Below are 19,669 nucleotides of genomic sequence, written 5' to 3'. Positions count from 1 at the left end.
GTTCCCATCTTTATGTCAATGTGTACCTAATGTTTAGTTCCCACTTATAAGTGAGAACATGTGGTATTAGGTTTCCTGTTCCTGTGTTAATTCGCTTAGGATAATGGTCTCTAGCTGCATCCATGTTGCTGCAAAACACATAATTTAATTTTTTTATGGCAGCATGATATTCCATTGTGTATATGTACCACATTTTCTTTATCCAATCCACTGTTGATGGGAACCTAGGTTGATTCCATGTCTTTGCTATTATGAATAGTGCTGCGATGAACATACACGTGCATACATCTTTTTGGTAGAACGATTTATTTTCTTTTGGATATATACCCAGTAATGGGATTGCTGAGTTGAATGGTAGTTATGTTTTAAGTTCTTTGAGAAGTCTCCATACTTCTTTCCATAGTGGCTGAACAAATTTACATTTCCACTAACAGTGTATAAGCATTCCCTTTTCTCTGCAGCCTTGCCAACATCTGCTGTTTTTTGATTTTTTAGTAAAAGCTACTCTAAGTGGTGTAAAGAGGTTATCTCATTGTGATTTTGATTTGCATTGCTATGGTGATTAGTGATGCTGAACATTTTTTCATATATTTGTTGTCCACTTGTATGTCTTCTTTTTAGAGGTGTCTGTTCATGTCCTGTGTGCACTTTTTAATGGGGCTATTTGCTTTTTGCTTGTTGAATTAAGTTCCTTATAGATGCTTGATATTAGACCTTTGTCAGAGGCATAGTTTGTGAATATTTTCTCCCATTATATGTTGTCTTTTTACTCTGTTGATAGTTTCTTTTGCTCTGCAGAAGCTCTTTAGTTTAACTAGGTCCCACTTGTCAATTTTTGTTTTTTGTTGCAATTGCTTTTGAGGACTTAGTCATAAATTATTTCCCAAGACCTATGTCCAGAATGGTGTTTCCAGGTTGTCTTCTAGGATTCTTGTAATTTGAGTTCTTACATTTCTATATTTAATCCAGCTTGAGTTAATTTCTGTATATGGTGAGAGGTAGGGGTTCAGTTTTATTCTTCTATATGTGGCTTGCCAGCTATCCCAGTACCATTTATTGAACAAGGAGACCCTTTCCCATTGCGTATTTTTGTTGACTTTGTCAAAGATCAGATGGCTGTAGGCATGCAGCTTTATTTTTGGATTCTTTATTCGTTCCAGTGGTCTATATGTCTGTTTTTGTATCAGTACTATGCCGTTTCAGTTACTGTAACCTTATAGTGTAGTTTGAGATGGGTAATTAGGTGCCTCTGGCTTTGTTCTTTTTGCTTAGAATTGCTTTGCCTATTCAGGCTCTTGTTTTGGTTCCATAAGAACTCAGGATAATTGTTTCTAATTCTGTGAAAAATGGCTTTGGTAGTTTGATAGGAATAACACTGAATCTGTAGATTGCTTTGGGTATTATGACTGTTGAAATGATATTGATTTTTCCAACCCATGGGCATGGAATGTTTTTTTCATTTGCTTGTGACATCTATAATTTTTTTCAGCAGTGTTTTATAATTCTTCCTGAATCTGAAGAGATCTTTCACCTTCTTAGTTAGAAAAAAATCCTAGGCTTTGTGTGTGTGTGTGTGTGTGTGGTTATTGAAAATGGGATTGCGTTCTTGATTTTTTTTTTCTTCAAAATCTACTTTAACAAGATAATAGGAATTTTCTACTCTATAATATATCCATGATTATGTTAATATAAAAATAACCCTCTCAAATAGTTTTCCCCGAATCTTCAAGTAATGTTGGTTGTCTGAGAAACACTCTGGTTTCCCCTGTCCCTGCGGACCTAGGAAGCGCCCCCTGAAAGTGGGTGACTGAGAACCCCCCGTGGTGATTATCTGCCAGATTCCATGTCACCAACGAACGTGAGGTGTGGCCAGCAGTATCTCCCTTGTGTTCTCAGAAGCTGGGATACAAGTCTGAGGCTCTTCTGTCCTTCTGCTTGAGTTTCTCCAAGAAGGATAATGGGGAAGGAGGTCGGAGGCGGAGAGGTCAGGTTTCTAGGATGGGGGTTGGAGTTCTGTCCCTGGAGGGAGGAGGCGTTCTGGCTCCAAAGCAAGGGTTCAGAATAGGGCTGGGGGCCTGTCCCTTCCACCTTCCCGTAGTCCCCCTACTACTCCCTCTTGTTTGCCTTAAAGTTCCCCATCCTAAAAGCATTCCATCAAGGTCCTGGGGAAAGTTTCTTATGAAAATAAAGATGCGCCGGGCGCAGTGGCTCAAGCCTGTAATCCCAGCACTTTGGGAGGCCGAGACGGGCGGATCACGAGGTCAGGAGATCGAGACCATCCTGGCTAACACGGTGAAACCCCGTCTCTACTAAAAAATACAAAAAACTAGCCGGGCAAGGTGGCGGGTGCCTGTAGTCCCAGCTACTCGGGAGCCTGAGGCAGGAGAATGGCGTAAACCCAGAAGGCGGAGCTTGCAGTGAGCCGAGATCGCGCCACTGCACTCCAGCCTGGGCGACAGAGTGAGACTCCATCTCAAAAAAAAAAGAAAAAAAAAAAAAAATAAAGAAAATAAAGATGCTCCACCTCCCAGTCCCTTGAGCACCTGGATTTTGTACATCAGGAGCCCACCATATACATCAGGAGTTTGTAATGCATTCTTGATTTGACTCTCAGTTTGAACATTATTGGTGTATAGAAATACTATTAATTTTTGTACTTTGATTTTTGTATCCTGACACATTACTGAAGTCGTTTATCAGTTCCAGGAGTCTTTTGGTGGAGTCTTTAAGGTTTTCTAGGCATATAATCTGTTGTCAATGAAGAAAGATATCTTGACTTCTTCTTTTCCTGTTTGGATGACTTTTATTTCTTCCTCTTGCCTGATTGCTCTGGCTAGGACTTCCAGTAATAGGTTGAATCTGAGTGGTGAGAGTGGGCATTCCTGGGAATGTTCCAGAAAACTGGAATGTTCCAGAAAGAATTCCCAGTTCTCAAGGGAAATACTTTCAGTTTTTGCCCATTCAGCATGATGCTGGCTGTGGGTTTGTCATAGATGGCTCTTATTATTTTTAAGTATTTTCCTATGATGCCTAGTTTGTTGAGGGGTTTTTTAATGAAGGGATGTTGGGTTTATCAAAAGGCTTGTTGCATCTATTGAGATGACCATATGGTTTTCGTTTTTAATTCTGTTTATGTGGTGAATCACACTAGTTCATTTGCACATGTTGAGTCAACCTTGCATCCCAAGAGGGAGGTCTGTTTGCTCATGGTGAATTAACTTTTTGTTTTTAGTATTCTTGGATTCAGTTTTCTAATATTTTTAAAGGATTTTTGCATTATGTTCAGCAGGGATATTGGCCTGAAGTTTTTTTTTTTTTTTGGTTGTGTCTTTGCCAGGTTTTGGTACCAAGGTGATGCTCACTTTGTAGAATGAGTTAGGGAGGTATCTTTCTTCTTGCTTTTTGGGAATAGTTTTAGTAGAATTGGTACCAGCTGATTTTGGATGTCTGGTAAAATTAGGCTGTGAACCCATCTGGTTCAGAGCCTTTTTTGGTTAGTAGGTTTTTAATTGATGAGTCAATTTTGGAACTTGTTATTGGTCTGTTCAGGGTTTCAGTTTCTGGTTTAATCTTGGGAGGTTTAATGTTTCCAGGAATTTATCCATTTCCTCTAGATTTTCTAGTTCGTGTACATAGAGGTGCTCATAATAGTCTCTGGGGATCTCTCATATGTCTGTGGGATCTGTTGTAATGTCACTTTTGTTGTTTCTAATTGTGCTTATTTGGATCGTCTCACTTCTTTTGTTAATCTACTAACAAAAAATAGTAGTCTATTTATCTTGTTTATTCCTTAAAAAAACAAAAACAAACTTGTAATTTCACTGAGTCTTTGTATGGCTTTTTGAGCCTCAATTTCATTCAATTCCACCCTGATTTTAGTTATTTCTTTTCTTCTGCTAGCTTGGGTGTTAGTTTGTTTCTGTTTTTCTAGTTCCTGTAGGTGTGATGCAATAGCATTAATTTGAGATCTTTCTAGCCTTTCAAGGTCAGTGTTTAGTGCTATAAACTTTCTTTCTAACCCTGTTTTCACTGCATCCCAGAGATTTTGGTATGCTATGTCTCTGTTTTCATTTATTTCAATGAATTTTTAAATTTCTGTCTTAATTTTATTGTTTATCCAAAAGTGGTTTAGGAGCAAGTTGTTTAATTTTCATGTAATTGTGTGGTTTTGAAGGTTCTTCTTGGTATTGATTTCTGTTTTTTTTCCACTGTAGTCTGAGAGTTTGGTTTGCATTATTTTGATATTTTGGATTTGTTGATAGTTATTCTGTGGCCTAGCATGTGGTCAATCTTGGAGTCTGTTCCATGTGCAGATGAGAAGAATATATATTCTGTGGTTGATGGATGGAGTATTCTGTAGATGTCTATTAAGTTGAATTGGTCAACTGTCAAGTTTAAGTCCAGGATTTCTTTGTTAGTTTTCTGCCTCAATTTTCTATCTAATGCTGTCAGTGGGGTGTTGAAGTCCCCCAACATAATCATGTGGCTAAGTCTTTTCATAGGTCTAGAAGTAGTTTTTTATGAATCTAGATGTTCTAATATTGGGTGTATTTATATTTAGGATAGTTAAGTCTTCTTATTGAATTTAACCCTTTATTGTCACGTAATGCCCTTCTTTATCTTTCTTAGTAGTTGTTGGTTTAAAGTTTATCTAAGAATAGTGACCCCCTCCTCTTTTTCTGTTTTTCATTTGTGTGGTAGATCTTTCTCCAACCATTTACTTTGAGCCTGTGGGTGTCACATATGTGATATTGGTCTCTTAAAGACTGCAGACAGATGAGTTTTGTTTTTTTTCTTTTCCAACTTGCTACTCTGTGCCTTTTAAGTGGGACATTTAGAGTGTTTACATTCAAGGTTAATGTTAATATGTGAGGTTTTGACTCTATCATGAAGTTGTTAGCTGGTTGTTTTCTAGTTTCTATTGTGTGGTTGCTTATTAGGGTCTGTGGGCCACGTACTTAACTGTGTTTTTGTAGATGCAGATATAGTTCCTTCATTTCCATGTTTAGAACTCCCTGAAGGGTCTATTGTAAGACTGCCTTTAATAATAAGGAATTCTCTTAGTACTGTGGTGTCTGGAAAAGATTTTATTTCTCTTTCATTTATTAAGCTTAGTTTGGCCGGGTATGAAATTCTTGACTGGAATTTCTTGTCTTTAAGAATGTTGAAAATAGGCACCCAATCTCTCCTGGCTTGTAAAACCTCCATTTTCTATGCAAGACAATATTTCACAGAAGTTCAGGTATTTCTCCTGTTTTACAAATAAAATTTCTTATGTCTAATTAGATCTGAATGCCGTGTGTGTGTGTGCGTGTGTGTGTGTGTGTGTGTGTGTGTGTGTACAGAGGGTTCTGCTAAAAGCAAAGAATTAGTTAGAGGGAGAAAAACATGTTTGAATATTTTCATAACACTTTTTTGAGGGCAGATCTGATGGGCAAACATGACAGCTAGTGGTAATTCCAATATATCATTTGAAATTCATTTAATACGTGTGTTCCATCTCCATTTTTAGTAGCAATTTGAATATCTAGTTGACAGAATTTTTAGACAAATATTACTCTTAAGATCTCTAAAAGCATTGCATATCATTTGTTTCAATATGAAATTTAAAGTCTTATAAATGAGGAGGACGTACTTAAGAAGGTCCTCATGAGATAGATGCAATTGCAGTAGGTCATGATGGTAGAAAATGCTCTCCAGACAAACAGAAGAGAAACTTTTGTGGTGACATCTATTGATGCTGCTTAATTTAAGGCACTGGTCATAAATAACTTGTAGAGTTAATATTTACTCATGTGGGATAAAGAAATCAATGTACCTTATTACTCCATGAGCAGCTCATCATCTTGTTTCAGTGGGAGGAAGGAGAAAAATATTTAGCTGGATATACTAAAGTTTCAAGAGCTTACAAGATCCTTCCTTTTAGTAGTGTGGCTTTTGAAAATTCTGGAGAAGTTAACAGTTAACAGTGACTGGACTTTGCAGAATTTTAAACACTTTTGTTGATGATTTCAGACTATGAAAGTCAATGTATGACCTTTTTCAACCTAATTCTTAGAGAACTTTAAAAGTAAGGCTCACATAAGAAGCCCTTTTTTTTCGTTGCAGCACTTTATAAGCCCCTTTCTTTTTTAGTCTTTCATTACAATGTCACCAGGGGTATTTTAAAGGAGGGTCCATTCTGTCACTGTGACAGTGAAGATGGGTCTGGCTCACTGTCCTTAATCTACATGTGTCTTCTACTCTATATGATTCTACTGATAAATTAGATAGGAGAATCCATTTTGGCTTAGTGTCAGATAAATCGGAGAAGTGTCTCCTGAGTTGGGGATGAGGGATATACTTAATTGAACAGATAAATTAAGCCTTGAATTCTACTCTGACTGGGGGGATCTAATCTTTGCTTGACTTTTTTTCTTTTATTCTTTTATCCCCTCCATGCTCATAGAAGACGTGGGTGTGGTCAGTATTGTTAGATGCATGTTTATTTGTTCACCTTATTTTTTATGCAAAATTAAGTTGAAATTCTATATTTTTATTATTCACTCTTTTGGTACAGACAGTATTATTGGTACCTGCTCTTGCAGCTGTCTTAGTCTCCAAAATCTTATTCATAGAGTCTTTCAAATTATTTTATTTTATTATGAAGATTTATTTTACATATATTTTTCCTTTTTATATTATATTCTAGTGTTATTATATAATTAATATATTATATGTAATACTTATTTTAAACAATGTTTTTATTGATATATAGTATTTGTATGTATTTATGGGCACATGTGATATTTTGATACATGCATATAATGTGTAATAATCAAGTCAGATTATTTAGGATATCCAGCACCTTGAACATTTATCCTTTCTTTGTGTTGGGAACATTTCAAAACTTCTCTTTTAGCTATTTTGAAATATACAATAAATTGTTGTTAACAATAGCCACTCTGCTGTGCTATCAAACACTAAAACTTATACCTTCTATCTAACTTTGCAGTACTTGTTTTTTTTTTTTTTTTTTTTTTGACGGAGTCTCGCTCTGTAGCCCAGGCTGGAGTGCAGTGGCCGGATCTCAGCTCACTGCAAGCTCCGCCTCCCGGGTTCACGCCATTCTCCGGCCTCAGCCTCCCGAGTAGCTGGGACTACAGGCGCCCGCCACCTTGCCCGGCTAGTTTTTTGTATTTCTTAGTAGAGACGGGGTTTCACCGTGTTATCCAGGATGGTCTCGATCTCCTGACCTCGTGATCCGCCCGTCTCGGCCTCCCAAAGTGCTGGGATTACAGGCTTGAGCCACCGCGCCCAGCCTGCAGTACTTGTTTTATAATGTTATAACCACATCATTCCCATCTGAAAGGAGGAAGAATTTGTTGCACACAGCAGTCACTGGTTCATAGCCATTTGGAAATCATGCTGGGGTAGCAGTACCCTTATAATAAAACCAGAGCAAGGGCATACAAGAAAAAAAGTTATAGGCCAATGTCCCTAGAACATAGTTACAAAAACCTCAAGAAAATACTAGCAAATTGAATTCAACAATACTTTAAATGGATTATTCACCATGGTCAAGTGAGACTTATCTACATTAACAGAGTGAAGGGTAAAAACCGTATGATGATCTCAACAGATGCAAAAAAAAGTACTTGACAACATTCAGCATCCTTTTGTGATAAAACTCAACAAATTACATATAGAAAGAATGATCTCAACACAATAAAGGTCATATATGACAAGCCCCATTTAAAATCATACTCAATGACGAACAGTCAAAAGCTTTTTCTCTAAGATCAAGAACAAAATAATGCCCACTCTTGCCACTGCTATCAACATAGTACTGGAAGTTCTAGCCAGAGTAATTAGGCAAGAAAATGGAATAAAAACCATTCAAATAGGAAGGAAGCAGTGAAATTGTTTCTGTTTGCCGATGATATAGTCTTATATATAGAACATCCTGAAGACTTTGCCAAATAACTATTAGAAGTAATAAATGAATTCAGTAAAGTGGCAGGTTATAATTTCAACATAAAAAATCAGCAGCTTTTCTGAAGACTAACAAGAACACCTGAGAAGTGAATCAAGTAAATGATCCTTTCACAATAGCTACAAAAATACTTAGGAATAAATTTAACAAGGAGGTAAAAGGCCTATACACTAAAATGTATAAAACTTTGATGGAAGAAACTGAAGACACAAATGGAAAGATATCCCATGTTCATGAAAGTAAAAAATTAATAGTTAAAATATCTGTAGTACCCAAAGTGGTCTGTAGATTTAATGCAATCCCTATCAAAATTCCCAAGACACTTTTTACTGTAATAGAAAAAAATTCTAAAATTTGGATTGAATGACAAAAGATTTTGAATAGTCCAAACAATCTTGAGCAAAAAGAACAAAGCTGAAGGCATCACACTACCTGACTTCAAAATATACTGTGAAAGAAAATAAGGGTTGGAGAGGATGTGGAGAAATGGTAACCCTTGCACACTGTTGGTGGGAATAAAAATTAGCATAGCTATTATGAAAACCTGTATGGAAGTGCCTTAAAAATTAAAATGAAAACTACCATATGATCCAGCAATCCCATTACTAGGCATATAGCTAACGGAAATAAAATCAGTATGTTGAAAAGATATCTGCACTTTCATGTTAATTTCAGCATTATTCACAATAACCAAGGTATGGAATCAACTAAGTGCCCATCAATGGATGAATTAATAAAGAAAATAGTGGTACATAAGCACAATGGAATACTTTTCAGTTTTAAAAAAGAAGTAGGCCGGGCGCGGTGGCTCAAGCCTGTAATCCCAGCACTTTGGGAGGCCGAGGCGGGTGGATCACGAGTTCAGGAGATCGAGACTATCCTGGCTAACATGGTGAAACCCTGTCTCTACTAAAAATACAAAAAACTAGCCGGGCGTGGTGGCGGGCGCCTGTAGTCTCAGCTACTTGGGAGGCTGAGGCGGGAGAATGGCGTGAACCCGGGAGGCGGAGCTTGCAGTGAGCCGAGATCGCGCCACTGCACTCCAGCCTGGGAGACACAGCGAGACTCCGTCTCAAAAAAAAAAAAAAAAAAAAAAAAAAATAAAAAAAATAAAAAAGAAGTAAATTCTGTCATTTGCAACAACATGGATGAACCTGGAGGACGGTATGCTAAGTGAAATAAACCAGGCACAGAAAGACATGATCTCACTTATATGTGGAGTATAAAAAAGTTGAATTCATAGAAACAAAGAGTAAAATGGTAGTTATCAGAGGCTAGGGGCCAGGGAAATCACTTAGACCGGAAGAGTAAGCTCAAGAGAGGTCAGGCGTAGTGGCTCACGCCTATAATCCTGGCACTTTGGGAGGCTGAGGCAGGCACATCATCTGAAGTCAGGAGTTCGGGAACAGCCTGGCCAACATGGCGAAATCTTGTCTTGACCAAAAATATAAAAATTAGCCAGGTGTGGTGGCATGTGCCTGTAATCCCAGCTACTTGGGAGGCTGAGGCAGGAGAATCACTTGAACCAGGGAGGCAGAGTTTGCAATGAGCCAAGATTGAACCACTGGACTCCGGCCTGGGTGACAAGAGTGAAACTCTGTTTTCAAAAAAAGAAAAAAAAAAGTTCAAGAGCTCTATTGACATCACAGTGACTACAGTTAGTGACAATATATTATATATTTTGAAAATTCCATTGTGTATATATATCACAATGTAAGAAAAAATTTTCTTTTCTTTTCTTTGAGGCAAAATCTTGCTTGGTAGCCCAGGCTGGAGTACAGTGGCACCATCTCAGCTCACTGCAACCTTGAGCTCCTGGGCTCAAGTAATCTTCCTGCCTCAGTCTCCTGAGTAACTGGGACTACAGGCACACCACCACATTTGGCTGATTTTGTTTATTTTTTGTAGAGACAAGGTCTATGTTGCCCAGGCTGGTCTTGAACTCCTGGGCTCAAGCAATCCTCCTGCCTCAGTCTCCCAAAGTGTTTGGATTACAGGTGTGAGCCACCACGCCCAGTCTTATTTTAAAATTTAGATTCAGGTGATAAATGCGCAGATTTGTTACATGGGCGTATTGTGTGATGCTGAGGTTTGGGCTTCTAATGACCCTGTCACCCAAGCAGCAAACATAGTACTGGATACATAGTTTTTCAACATTTGCTCCTCTCCCTTCCTCATCCCCTTGAAAGTCTTCGCTGTCTATTGTTCCCATCTTTATGTCTATGTGTACCCAATGTTTAGCTTCCACTTACAAGTACGAACAGGTGGTATATACCACAGTTTATCCATTCATCTGTTGAACATTTAGGTTGTATCCAATATGAAATATTATTCAGTCTTAAAACAGAAAGAAATCCTGTCATTTGTGCAACGTGCATGAACCTGGAGGACATTATGCTAAGTAAAATAAGCCAGGCACAGGAAGAAAAATACTGCATGATATCACTTATATGTAGAACCTTGAAAAGTCAAATTCACAGAAGCAGAGAGAATGGTGATTACCAGAGGCAAGGGTGGTAGAATCAAATGATGTTGGTCAAAGAGTAAGTTTCAGTATTGTAGGATGATTAAGTTTTTGAGATCTAATGCACAGCATGGGGACCTTAGTTGATAATACTGTGGCCGGAAGCGGTGGCTCACGCCTGTAATCCCAGCACTTTGGGAGGCTGAGGCAGGCAGATCACTTGAGGTCAGGAGTTTGAGACCAGCCTGTCAAACATGGTGAAACCCCGTCTCTACTAAAAATACAAAAATTAGCCAGGCATGGTGGCACATGCTTGTAATCCAAGCACTTTGGGAGGCTGAGGCAGGCGGATCACTTGAGGTCAGGAGTTCAAGACCAGCCTAGCCAACGTGGCAAAACCCTGTCTCTATGAAAAATACAAAAATTAGGCCAGGCGTGGTGACTCACACCTGTAATTGCAGCACTTTGGGAGCCTGAGGCGGGTGGATCATGAGGTCAGGAGATCGAGACTAGCCTGGCTAACACGGTGAAACCCCATCTCTACTGAAAATACAAAAAATTAGCCGGGCATGGTGGCGGGCGCCTGTAGTCCCAGCTACTCGGGAGGCTGAGGCAGAAGAATGGCGTCAACCCAGGAGGTGGAGGTTGCAGTGAGCCCAGATCGTGCCACTGCACTCCAGCCTGGGAGAAAGTGCAAGACTATCTCAAAAAAAAAAAAAAAAAAAAAAGCAAGAAAAATACAACAATTAGCCAGGTGTGGTGGAGGGTGCCTGTAGTCCCAACTACTTGGGAGGATGAGGCAGGAGAATTGCTTGAACCCAGGAGGCGGAGGCTTCAGTGAGCTGAGATACTGCCACTGCACTCCAGCCTGGGCCACAGAGTGAGACTCTATCTCAAAATAAATACATAAATAAATAAAAGCTGGGTGCAGTGGTTCATGCCTGTAATCCCAGCACTTTGGGAGGCCGAGGTGGGTGGATCACAAGGTCAGGGGATCCAGACCATTCTGGCTAACACAGTGAAACCCTGTCTCTACTAAAAATACAGAAAAATTAGCCAGGTGTGGTGGCGGGCGCCTGTAGTCCCAGCTACTCGGGAGGCTGAGGCAGGAGAATGGCGTGAACCCAGGAGGCGGAGCTTGCAGTGAGCTGAGATCGCACTACTGCACTCCAGCCTGGGCGACAGAGATAGACTCTGTCTCAGAAAAATAAACAAATAAATAAATAAAAAAACAAAGAGAGAGAGAGATAATACTATATTATGTAGTTGAAATTTACTATCAGAGTAGATCTTAAGCATTCTTATCTCACACACACAATGGTAACTATGGGAAGAGATTGATACGTTAATTAGCCTGACTATAGTATTCATTTCAAAATGCATCTGTATATCTAAACATGACATTGTATAGCTTAAATATGCATATGTATATCAAAACATCACATTGTATAGCTTAAATATATATAATTTTAAATAGGCATTAAAAGACAGAATATGATTACTTGAGTGACAAAGGAATGTGCACACCAAACCCCCATGACATGCAATTTACCTACATAACAAACTTGCACATGTATTCCTAAAATTAAAATAAAAGCTAAAAAATAATAAATATATCAGGAAAATAAAATAAATTTCTCTCTAAGCAAAAAAAAAAAATTAGTACACGAATTACAGTCTAACTCTAAAGGAAATTGCCCCTGGTCTAAGTAGTTAGATTCCATGAATAAAAGATTGGCTGAATATTAGTTTGGCAGCAGAGGAATTAATTTTGCTGTCATTCCATGAGCAAAAATATAGTGGTATGCGTCAGAGATATCGTGCAAGATTACTTTGTTCCTCTACTATGAAACATGAGACACTAATATGTGATAAAGTAGTGTAGGATAGAAGTTAAGCAATTACTGATTTCAGCTAATGCTTATCTGTTACTAGTTAAGTGCGACTTTTAGTAATGATGTGAGAATTGTGAAGGATGTTAAAATACAAGAGAAGAAAGCAGATGAAATCTGAACAATAGGAAGTCTTGTGCAATGTACAAATTCAAATAATACAAAAAGTCATAAAAAGAGAGAATGTAGCGCGCATGAAATTGTGCCATTTCCAAGTCTATGCCTCAAAAGGCCTTGTGTGCCTTTGCCTTCTCCATTGGAACCCTGCCTCATTCAGGCGAACAAGCCCAGTCTAGTCTGCAGGAAGGACAAGAGAGACATTTTGGAGAAGAATCCAGTTGTCCCAGCAGAGGTTAGCTTATATCAGTCTACAGCCATCTGATCCCCAAATACATGAAAACCAGCTGAGATCAGCGTAGCCTCCACTATTTTATTTCTTTTTGTGAAGTGCATGGAAGTTGTAAAGCTCCATTGAGCTGCTGAGTGTTTGAAAAGGACAGGATGGCACAAGAGATTCACTATAGGATAAAGACTATATTATTTTTAAAGTATATTTCCACAGCATGAGAATACTATCATAAATGCATTTCACAATAGATACAATATGTCATTTAAAAAGAAATATGGTGGTCTTTGGAGCAGAGATCGTATGAAAGCCTTAGTGATTTAGGATAAATACAGAGAAAATATCAGCTGTTCCTGAAAGTTGACATTTAAAACAATTTTGAGATATGTTTAGACTTACCTACATGCAGAGAAATCTCATATACCTTTTCACTCCACTGGTTACATCTTGTTTAACTATAATCAGGAAATTGACATTGATATACTCCATTGACCTTAATCAGATGTCATCAATTTTACATGTATGTGGTCATTTGTTCATGTGTGTGCATGCATGTATTTAGTTTTATGCAATTTTATGACATGCTTTGATTTTTGTGACCACCATTACAGTCAAGATACAAAACAGTTTATTACATAGACCCCTTGTGCTACCCTTTTACAGTGAGAGCCTTCTCCCTCCTTCCCTAACCCCTGGTAAACAGGAATCTGTTCTCTGTCTCTATAATTTTGTCATTTCAAGAATGCCATGTAAATGGAATCATAGATATGTAATATTTTTAGATTGGCTTTTTTTTCTCATAGTGTTCCTTGGAGATCCATCCAAATTGTATGAATACTTTGTTTCTTTTTATTGCTGAGTAATATTCCATGCTATGGCTGTACTATAAATGTGATTTTTTAAAAGCCACACAGTGAAGGATATTCAGATTTTATTCAATTTCTGGCAATTATGAATAAAGCTGTTGTGAATGTCTGTGTATAGGTGCTCTTTCTTTTTTAAAGTCATGGTAAGAACCCTGAGACATGGTATTTTCCCTGGCTGGGCAGTACCACTATTTGGGTTCTGAAATTGGGCAGAACCACTGAAATTGGGCAGGGCTGCAGGTTGGGCCTGAGGTTAGATGGGTTTTGTTCAGGGTAGTTGCATGGTTGAGGCTTGCCCCCTTGCCTAGGCAGAGTCTTGGGGTGGGCTTTGAGGCTGAGGTGAGCCACCATTTATACGTCTGGGTGTGGCTAGTCCAGCCTCTGTGTTTTGCTGAAAGGTGCTGTGGCGGGCATCGCCCTCCTTGGATGGGCTTTGAGTCTGAGCCACTGTTTAAATGCCCTGGGGCACAAGTCTAGATTGTTTCTTTTGTTTGAAATGCTTTGTTGCAGGTATCTCCCTTTCTGTGAGGGGCCTTGGGAAGAGATTTGAGACTGACTGTGGAGGCTGGCCCTCTAGGGACTCAAGCCAGATGGAAATTTCCACTGTGCTTCTGGGAGTGACCAGCTTGGCTTTGCAGGTGGATTATGCTGTTGGCTGGTACCTCTGCTGGCAGTGACACAGAGCTACCATCCGTATCTTCATACTGTCACTGTGAGCAATGCCCCCTTTTCTTTTTTCCTATCTGAACCCAGGTGGTCTAGCCACACCGTTATCCCCTGCCTTCCCTGTAAAGTGAGACTGAAGTGGGCTTTCTGAGAATATTCCAGGAATGGCTAAGGAAGCTAAATGTTCATCTTTAGTTTTCTTTTCCCTCTGGAGAAACCGTGGGCCTAGGGCAATCCTGTCTGCGTAGTGCTGTGCCAACCTTGGGCGAGGGAGAGGAGGAGGGATGGCATGGTCAAAGTCAGACCCTTTCTCTTCCCCCTTCTAATGTGGTTTTTATTCAGTTCTGTGGTCAACATGGGTGTCTTTGTCTTATTTCCAAGTTTTGGGATTTTTACCAAAGTGCGCTTGTCATAGATATCTGCCAGTTGAACTTTCTGTTGAGAGGAGGGACGCCTGGAACCTCCTATTCTGCCATCTTGCTAATGTCAGTCTAAAAATCTCCAATTGTAGGTAAAGATTTCTCTATTTCTCTTTTTTAGTTCTACAAGTTTTTAACTTGAAGTTCTGTTGTTAGTGGCATGCACATTTAGCATTGTTATATTTTCGTGGCAAATTGACTTCTTTCTGTGCCTCTTTATCCCTGGTAGTATTCCTTGTTTTGAAATCTACTTTGTACAATATTAAATAGCCACTCCAGCTTTTTAAGACATAAAGTCTTATAGCTTATCTTTGTCTTTATATTAAATATATCTGATAAGGGATTAACATACAGAATATATAAAGAACTCATACAGCTCAATAGCAGTAAAAAAAAAAAAAAAAAAATCCAATTAAAAAAATGGACAAAGACTTCAAAAGACATTTCTCCAAAGAAGACGTAACAATGGCCAAGAAGTATGTGAAAAGGTGCTCAAAATCACTAATCTTTAGGGAATGTAAATCAAAACCACAGTGAGATATCACCTCCTGCCTGCTAGTATGACTATTACCAAAAAGACAAGATATAACAATTGTTAATGAGGGTGTGGAGAAAAGAGAACCTTTGTACATTTTTAGTGGGAATGTAGACAGATGTAGCCATTGTGGAAAGCAGTATGAAGGTTTCTAAAGGAATTAGAAATAGAACTACCAGGCTGAGTGAGGTGGTTCATGCTTGTAATCCCAGTAATTTGGGAAGTCAAGGCAGGAGGATTGCTTGAGACCAGGACTTTGAGCCCAGCCTGGGCTACACAGCCATACCCTGTGCCTAAAAAGCATTGGCTGAGCGTGGTATGTGTCTGTAGTCCCAGTTACTCAAGAGACTGAGGCAGGATTCCTTGAGCCTAGGAGTTTGAGGTTTACAGTGAGCTATGGTGGCACCACTGCATTCCAGCCTGGGCTACAGAGTGACACTGTGACATCTGTCTTTAAAAAAAAAAGAAAGAAAGAAAGAAAAGAAATGAAATCACCACTTAACTTCATAGAGGTATCTGCACTTTCATATTTATTGAAGCATTATTCACAATAGTCAAGATTTTGAAACAACTGAAATGTCTGTTGATGGATGAATGGATAAACTATGACATACATACACAATGGGATATTATTTACTCTTAGAAAAGGAGATCCTGCCATTTGCCAAGGCATGAATGAACATGGAGGACATTATGCTAAATAAAATAAACTGACACAGAAAGAAAAATACTGCACTATTTCACTTATACATGGAATCTTAAAAAAAAAAAAGAAAAGGAAAGTTGAATACACGGAGACAGAGAATAAAGTGTTGTTACCAGGGGTGTGGTTGGAGGGGAAGGAAATGGAGATATGTAGGTCAAAGGATAAAACATCTCAGATATGTAAGATTCAAAAAGTCTGGAGATCTAATGTACAACATGAGGTCTATGATAATATTTTATTTTATTTGGAATTTTTGTTTAGAAAGTAGATTTTAGGTGCTCTTGCCACACACACACACACACACACACACACACACACACACACACACAAAGGGAAACTATGTTAGATGATGAATGTGTTAATTTGCCTGACTAGAGTGACCAGTTCACAATGTACATCAAAATGTCATGTTGTACACCACAAATATGTGCAATAAAAAATAAAGTGAGGGTGTTTTTTTTTTTGTTTTTTTTTTTTTTTTGGTCAGTATATAGTCAGGTCTTTTAAAATCCAATCTTACAATCTCTTTTAATTGGTGTATTTAGATCAGTGGTCCCTAGCCTTTTTGGCAGCAGGGACCAGTTTAATGCAGTCAATTTTTCCATAAACTGGCAGGGATGGGAAGATGGTTTCGGGATGAAACTGTTCCACTTTGGATCATCAGGCATTGGATTCTTATAAGGAGCACACAACCTAGATCCCTTGCATGCGCAGTTCACAATAAGGTTCAGGCTCCTATGAGGATCTAATGCTGCAGCTGATCTGACAGGAGGCAGAGCTCAGGTGGTAATGCTCGCTCCCACTGCCGCTCACCTCCTGCTGTGTGGCCCAGTTCCTAACAAGCCACAAACCTATACCAGTCCATGGCCTGGGGCGTGGGGACCCCTGATTTAGATCATTCATATTAAATGTAATTATTGGTGTGTTATATTAAAACCTAATATCTTTCCTAGCATTTTTAGATGCTTCATTACTTGGGCACAGAACTTTCACATGGGACAAAGCTTGTGGTGTTGGTCCCAGATTTTTAAAGATGAAGGAAATTGTCTAGGAAGTCCCAGAACTAATAAGTGCATTTTTAATGTAATGGTCTCCAAATGGGGCATTGGATATCACTAATATCAGAGTTTAGAATAAGAGTGAGTCCACCTGTCATAAATATATAAAAATTGACAAAGTGCTAATCATTAGGGATGGGATACACATTATTTATTATAATAAAGAAGACAAGTAAGCAAACACCTTCAACATCTAATTATAGGAAAAAAAACTAAGGAGAAATTTAGATTCAGAGAGTGATTAGAAAAGACAAGAAATAACGGAATGGAAACATTCCTCAGAAGACTACTACCAACTGGTAGCAGTGGTCATATAAATTATGAGTTTGAGAATTTAAAAATTACAGAATTTTGTTGTTAAATGGATACATGGGCCCTAATGGGGTTCTGACAAAGTTTACACTGGTCTGTAACAAAATGAAAAAAATTAGAATGGTAGAACAAAATTTTAAGAGACAGGAATGCATTTAGTTAAAAGTCTGTTTTCTTCTAATATGGCATACATACATATTTTTAGGTGGTGAAATTTCATTCACTTTTGAAATGATGGTGAGAGTTGATAATAAATTGATGATAAATTATGGTAATAATTGGTAAACTTCTGTAAACCAAAAATATCTTTAAAAATTACTGATGCAGGAAGTTCAGGACTGGAAGAATCATAACAGAGGACAATATAAATGAAAAATAAATGTCTGTTTAAAGCCATAAAAAAGCCTATGGCAAGACAGAAGATCATATTTGAAAGCAAACTGTATGAAAAACAAGTGTGTACAAGTTTTTGCATATGATGTTTTCTGTTTGCTTTCAAGTTTTGTTGTTTACATTTTGGTTTACATACCAACAAAGTAATGTTACTGTATATGTAACTATAATTAGTTGAGAAAATTGCATTAACATTTATATCCATAGTCTTTATATAATCTCTATGTTATTTATATGCTCATGTTTAAGAGAAATGAGAAGGTTTATAATATAACAATGAACATACTCTATAATGAAAATTTGTGGGGTGGTGCTCAATCTGTATATAGAGAGGAACATAAAAGAAGGAAGGCTTTTCTTTTATAAAGATAAACATGTGCCTAACAAAGTTACAAAAAAGAAAAGTATACCGAAAATAAAAAATAGAAATATGACACTGAATTGTGCACTTAAAACAGGTGAATTTTATGGTATGCAAAAGTTTTTGAAAAACAAGAAAAAAAGAACATTAGTGAAGATACCTTTGTGTGTGTGTGTGTGTGTGTGTGTGTGTGTGTGTGTTCTAATACAAATTTATTTAAAAAAGCAGGCTATGAGCTGGATTTGACCTGACAGCAGTAGTTTGTTCACCCTGGTCTAAGTTATTCCTGATTTAAAAATATATATATATATAAAACAAAATAAAACACAAACCTCAATTCTCATAGATTAACTTCCCAAAAGGTTATTTCTGGCAGTGCTAGATGTCTATTTTAGGTCAAAAGAATGACCCTGTTCTCATGGTCACTCAGGGCTTCAGGCTGACAGAGGCTGTATGTCAACAGTGCTTCCACAATCACCTTGGCAGAGAGATAAGAGATGGTTAAACCACACACTGGCTTTTTTTTTTTTGAGACAGAGTCTCACTCTGTCACCTAGGCTGGAGTGCAGAGGCACAATCTCGGCTCATTGCAACCTCCGCCTTCTGGGCTCAAGTGATTTTCCTGCCTCAGCCTCCCAAGTAGCTGGGATTATAGGCGCCCGCCACCATGCCTGGCTCATTTTTGTGTTTTTAGTAGAGACAGGGTTTCACCACCATGGCCAGGCTGGTCTCAAACTCCTGACGTCAGGTGATCTGCCTGCCTCGGCATCGCAAAGTGCTGAGATTACAGGTGTGAGCCACTGCACATGGACACACTGGCTCTTAAGTTTCCACTTGGAAGTGAACCTGTCACTTTCAATCACTTCTAATTGGGCAATGCAAGTTGCAGTCTAAGAAATGGAAACTAAACTAAAATTAATGAAGAAAATTTGTTTTCTGTAAAGATAAATCAGATTAATAAGTGAATGTGAGACTTATCAAGAAAAAAGAGAAAATACACAAATAATAGATGTCAGAAATGAAAAAGATGTCATTACATATCTTACAGGCATTAATAAGAAAAAGAAGACATTACAAAGTATTTTAGGATAGCAAGCATAAAAATCTTAGAAAATGGGAAAAGTATACATGCCAAAATACAACAGTTGACTAGAAGACATAGAAAACTGAATTGCCTTTTAACCTGCAATAAACTTAATCTCTAACAATACTTCCTGTAAAGAGTTCTGTTCCAGTTGACTTTACCATTAGATTCTACCAAACATTCAATGTAGAACTGAGAAGCTCTTTCGTAAATAAGAAGAAAAGGAATGTGCCAAATTGATTTTGTGGTTAGTTTTCCAAAATTTAAATACATTTTCAGTTTTAGAATAGTTTTAGATTTATAGAAATGTTGCAAAGATAATACAGAGAGCTCCTAAATATTCACCCAGTTTCTGCTATTGTTAACATCTTATATTACCACAATGCATCCATCACAGCTAAATACATTGCTACTAAATGACTCTACACTTATTATTATTACTATTATCACCACTAGTTTTTCCTTAATGATCTTTTCCTGTTCCAAGAGTCCATCCAGGATACCACATTACCTTCAGTTGTCCTGTCTCTTTAGCCTTCTCTGATCTTGGACTGTGGCTCAGAATTTCTTCCTTTTTGATAAATTTGACAGT

At 38.1% G+C, this 19,669-nt stretch overlaps 1 protein-coding gene across 5 annotated transcripts in view; it reads left to right on the top strand.

Moving 5' to 3' along the window:
* Window positions 1-19,669, top strand: part of REM1 (RRAD and GEM like GTPase 1) — a 753,594-nt gene that overhangs the window by 408,831 nt on the left and 325,094 nt on the right. The window lies entirely within an intron of this gene.

This window comes from Macaca thibetana, chromosome 10, assembly GCF_024542745.1.
Source record: "Macaca thibetana thibetana isolate TM-01 chromosome 10, ASM2454274v1, whole genome shotgun sequence".
In the NCBI taxonomy this organism is placed as follows: domain Eukaryota; kingdom Metazoa; phylum Chordata; class Mammalia; order Primates; family Cercopithecidae; genus Macaca; species Macaca thibetana.
The sequence above is the reverse complement of the archived record's forward strand: the minus strand, read 5'-3'. Positions and strand labels throughout refer to the sequence as shown.